We start from the raw sequence: 5,855 nt of genomic DNA on the forward strand, positions 1-5,855 counted from the left end.
GTTTACTTTTTGGAAGTGCTGAGAAAGCTCAGTGAAAAAATTAGATGACCTGAACTTTTTGCCAATTCATGGCTCTTGCATCACAACAACGCACCAGCTCGCATAGCACTGTCTGTGAGAGAGTTTTTAGCCAGTAAACAAATAATAAAGGGTATTGGCACACCCTCCCTACTCACCTGATCTGACCTCTAATAACTTCTTTCTTTACCTGAAGATAAAGGAAATATTGAAAGGAAGACATTTTGATGACATTCAGGACATCAAGGGTAATATGATGAAAGCTCCGATGGCCATTCCAGAAAAAGAGTTCCAAAATTGCTCTGAAGGGTGGACTAGGTGCTGGCATCAGGGCATAGCTTCCCAAGGGGAGTACTTCGAAGGTGACCATAGTGATATTCAGCAGTGAGGTATGTAGCACTTTTTCTAGGATGAGTTCGTGAACTTAATTGTTTGACCTCGTATGGCTGTTTTCACACCGCAAGAGCAGCTTTGAGTAGTTACAACAATGGTTGACTGTTTATGGCCCCAAAAGCTAAAGTGTTAGTTCTCCTTTACAGAACAAGTTTGCTGACTCCCATTTTCGGGGATGTGGTTGGAAGGATTCTGGATTGTTATATCACTTCATGGAAGACAACCCACTGTATACCTGATTAGATTTTATTAGAATAAATTCTATTATGTGCTAACAAACTATGAAATAAGTTCAACAGCACATTAAAAAGATCATACACCATGATCAAGGGGGTTTCATTCTTGGGATGCAAGGATGGTTCAACATACACAACTCAATAAATGTAATATGTCACATGAATATTACAAGATAAAAATTTATTACAAGATAAAAATAATATGATCATCTTAATACATGCAGAAAAAGCATTTGACAAAATTCAACAACCTTTTATGATTAAACTCTTAATAAATTGGGTATAGAAGGAACATACCTCAAAATAATAAAGGCCATATATGACAAATCCACAGCTAAATTACACACATGGTGAAAGGCTGAAAGTTTTTCTGCTAAAGATCAGGAACAAGACAAGGGTGCCCACTCTCACCATTCCTATTTAATATGTTACTGAAAGTCCTAGCCAGATAAATTCGACAAGGAAAGAAATATATCCAAATCAGAAAGGAAGAAGAAAATATGTCTTTATTTGCACATGGTGTGATCTTATACATAGAAAATCATACTCTATCACAAAACTTAGAACTAATTAATTAATTCAGTAAAGTTGCAGCATAAAAAAAGCAACAGACAAAAATCAGTTATGTTTCTATATACTAGTAATGAACTACCTGAAAAAGAAGTTAAGAAAACAATACTATTTGCAACAACATCAAAAATAATAAAATACTTAGGAATAAATTTAACTAAGGAGGTGAAAACTATAAGACAATTGAAGAAGACACAAATAAATGAAAAGATATTCTGTTCTCACAGATTGAAAGAATTAATACTGCCAAAATGTCCATACTACTCAGGGCCATCTGTAGATTAAATGCAATCCCTGTCAAAATTCTAATGGCAGGGATCTGCTTTCACTATGCCAATCAATTAGTTTTGCAATACATATGTATATCAAATCATCGTGTCGTACACCTTAAACTTAGATATGTTATATGTCAATAGCATCTAAATAAAGCTGGAAAAAAGAGAAAGGTTTACAACTCAACAAAGGAAATTTATACACTCCAACCTCTCTAATAAATCCTGAGATTACAGTACCCCTCCCCCCCATCTGTAAGGGATATGTTTCGAGACCCCCAGTGGGTGCCTGAAACCATGCATGGATAGTACCAAATATACTGTGGGGACAGAGTCCCAGAGAGCAGTTTCCAGGCTCTCGACCTCACGTGGAAAGGTGCTGGCTCAATTATCAGATGGCTATCCGCTGTGGCTATATGGCCATCAGCTGTTACCAGTTAACCGTTAGCCACTATTTAACTGCCGTGGCTACACTAGGAGGTTAGTTGGTTGGTTGGCAGAGAAGCTGACGGCAGATTGCGGAACCTGCTTCCTGTTTCTCCAACCCAGCCACCAGCGAGACTATAATGGTATGACTCCCCTATCTATGGCTCGGTGGGTGTTCCTTTTGCCTCGCCATATCCTGCATTCTTGTATGGGGAGTGGGACCAGAGACCCTGCATGACATGTACTATATTTTTTCCTATACATACATACCTATAATAAAATATAATTTATAAGTTAGGCACAGGAAGAGATTAAAAACAATAACTAATAATAAAATATGCATAGAACAATTACAACACTATACTTTAATGAAAGTTATGTGAATGTCGTCTCTCTTCTTCTCTCAAGATATCTTATTATACTGTAAGTACAGGGTGGATACACTAGACAAAGGGATGATTCATGTCCTGGGTGGGACAGAGTGGGATGGTGCGAGATTTCATCGCACTATTCAAAACGGTGTGCAGTTTAAAACTTATGAATTGTTTATTTCTGGAAATTTTCATTTAATATTTTTGGACTGTGGTTCACTGCAGGTAACTTAAACCTCAGAAAGTGAAACCGCAGATAAAGGGGAACTACTGTGTTAAATTATATAATCAACGGAGGTTTGCTGGGTGTGACGGGAAAGAGCCCAGGGCTGGAAATTAAGGAGTGGTTTCAGGCTATCCCTAACGTGCAGGCAGCGTGACCTTCTACAGGTCATGTAATTTTCTGAGCCTCAGTTTCCTCATTGATACGTATTCTTCAAGGTTCCTTTCACCTCTGTTGAGTGGGATCATTTGGATAAGGTATCTTTTGCGTTGCCATTGTTCTGAAGCTTTCTAGCCTAGATTAAAAGTGAAATTCACTAAGAGCCTTGCTGAAGCTATACTTTGTGAGTTTTGCAGTTGTTCCTTTAAACATGCTGTTTCTGTTGTATCTAGAGATAAAAGGCAGCTGACTTCCACCTGGGTTCTCACTGTATGTAGCTTACAGCTAAATAGAAACTTGAGGATCTAGCCTATTTTACATGCGTTTTTTTCACCTTGTTTTCTTGTCCAATTAGGAAAGTTTTTAGGACTCTATCCCTTCCCACTGACAAACACTATTTCTTAAAATTTGCTGGGGCTTATTCAGAACTACCATATGGCAAGTGTCCGTTATTCTTTGCCAGTCCTGCCTGAAAACAGTAGGTTGGTGTTGTGTAAACGAGCCAAAGAAGGCCTCTGTGTATTGGCCCCTAGGTTGCTTGTTTCTTTAATGCAGGCTGAGACTTATTAGCTCAAAAGCCCACCAGAGCCAAACCCAAATTTTTGGGTTTAAATTATTTAAAAAAAACTCAGAGAAGCAAAATTTTAGCTATTTAGAGACTGACTGCTTTGCATACCCTGCGAAACCTCACCCAACAGCTGCTGCTTGTTTAGATGATGAGGCCTTACAGTTCTAAGGCCCCCAGCTGCTGTGGTCCTTCGAAGCTCTGACCCAGACTCCCTACCATGCTGAGTGCTGCTGACTGACTTCACCCACACATGTAAACACCCTCTGCAACACCCTGTCCCCTGGCGGTTCCTGAGCCCTCCTCCTCTTCTGACTGGCAACCTACCCCCAGCCTCACCTACGGCTTCTGTACAGACTTGCTGTGAGGAACATCCTGTCTCTTACAACCCTGTTTAAGCACCATCCAATCCAGCTTATTGTGGCTACTGCCTCTTGTGATCAGACTATTTTCCTCGATCAGCCAGGAAGTCCTTGAACTCTTGACAGTTGTATTTATTGATTGTTGCTCTGCTGAGAAATGGTAGTCCCTTTTTCCTGCCACAGAACCATACCTGGCAGGGATTTGCTTTCACTGTGCCATGTTTATGATTTGAGACTTAGAAAAGGAAGGGGGGGGGATCCATATGTAACAGAAAGCTTGTCTTCCTTCTGTGCCTTCTCCAGAATAGTTGCATGTTCATTTAGAGTAGCAACAAACAACTGTGGGTTTCATGGGGATGGGACAAATCATGTGACTGTGACCCAAAAGAATGACAGGTCTTTCTTACCTTATGAACAAGCATAAAGCTCTGTGACCTGGGGTCTTTGGAACAAAGTTACTGAGTGGCCTGTTTTAGTTTTAGTTTTTGTAGCATATAGACCACTTGTCCCTGTCCATGGTTGGCATGAATCACCGTCCAGTGACACCTGACTGCCTCTAGAGGTTCTCGTGCTGTTTTTAGGAGCAGTACTCTGCTTACGTGCCTTTTGAGATGCTGAATCTTTAAGGAGTTTGAAATAGACTCTGTTTTTCTTAGTTAGCCAGTTTAAAAAGGCTAGTGCCTTACTACTCGACATGTCATCACTTGACCAGCAGCCGTGGCACAACTGGGAACTTTCTAGAAATGCAAACCTCAGACTCAATCCCAGGCCCAATAATTCAGAATCATAATAGAATTCTCAGGTGATTCTTATGCACATTCAAATTTGAGAAGCACTGGCCTAGGAAACTCTGTCCATGGTTTTTGGTATTGCCATTGTCGTCGTCGTCACCATCATCATTAAATGTGCAAAATGACCACAGGGAGCATGGTTAACTAAAAACAGACAAGCAGGCCACAACTCAAACATGGATACTCCTTCTGGTTATGTCATATCTTTCCCAGATGGTCTTATGTAAGAAAATCCTACTGAGAACTTGAAAGAAAGGTCCTTCAACAGAAGGGCAGTGTGACAAGGGACCTCAAAGGTTCTGAACATGACTCTGCACTAGATAGATGTCCCCAGGAGCTTTGTTTTACAACACACAGATTTTTGATTCCCACCTTAAATCTCCTGTGGGGACTTGGAATCTGGACTTTCCAGTAATTCCAGAAAATCTTGTGCAGCCATCCTGGTACCAGCTTACATTAACAGCATTGGCAACAATAGTTTTGGCCCCACTTCTTTCATTTGATTCTGGAATTTTCACTTCCATACTTGTGACTCACTGTCACAGACCTCAGATTAAGCATTTATACTATTAGGGCAATTACTAGAAATACAAATATAACTTGTATGTGCACGTGGCCTCCTAAACTCTTACTGCCCTGGCTAGGTCTGACATTCTTCTATTTCTATTTTCTTCTTTGTATTCTGTGTGGAATGGTGGGAAGAGCCCCAGACCAGGTCGTGGTTCCAACTGTACCACGATTTGAATTAATGTTCGTCCTGAAGTATTATTTTGCAGACAAGGTCTGAAGACAAAAAAGGTGCTAGTGATTGTGGGCAACCTGTTAAATCTTTCTGGTTTCCTCAACTGTAGAATAATAGTTCCTTTTCCTAAAAATCCGTTGTGGGATTCTAGGAAGACCCAGGTCCGTTTTTCTCATCTTTCAACCATTTAATTGTCTCCTCAGTCCAGCACTGACATTACTGTGGCATGAAGAACCACGTTGGCAAGCTGAAACAGGCCTTTATTGCCTCTGCCTCTGAGAAGACTCATGTATATTAATATTTGCTTGGTAAGGATGACATTTAGAAAGCATTTTGATTAATTTTCCTGAAAATAAAAAACACTTTCATACCAGCTAGAGTCTTGGAGCCTACATTTGTTTTGGGATGTAGAAAAGCAAGACATATAATTTTTCAGTCCTGTCACTGAGAAATAGTTTTCTTTCAAGGGTTTTCAGCAGAATCTCTGTTTATTTAGAAGTTCCACGTAATTCTCTTAGCATTTGGGAAACATCACTGGTCGTAATATGGGGCTTATTTTAGGCGTCAAAAAGTTAAAACGAAGAGAGCCCCTGTGAGGTGAGAACATATCTTTTAAAGAAAGAGCTTAAATTATCAAGAAAGTTCATAGAGTCATATGGACTACACAGCTTGGCCTCAGCAATGCCAAGTGCAACCTAGAAAAGAATCTGGCTAGTATCTTTCAGGT

This window comes from Rhinolophus sinicus, linkage group LG05 (genome assembly GCF_036562045.2).
Source record: "Rhinolophus sinicus isolate RSC01 linkage group LG05, ASM3656204v1, whole genome shotgun sequence".
NCBI classification, from domain to species: domain Eukaryota; kingdom Metazoa; phylum Chordata; class Mammalia; order Chiroptera; family Rhinolophidae; genus Rhinolophus; species Rhinolophus sinicus.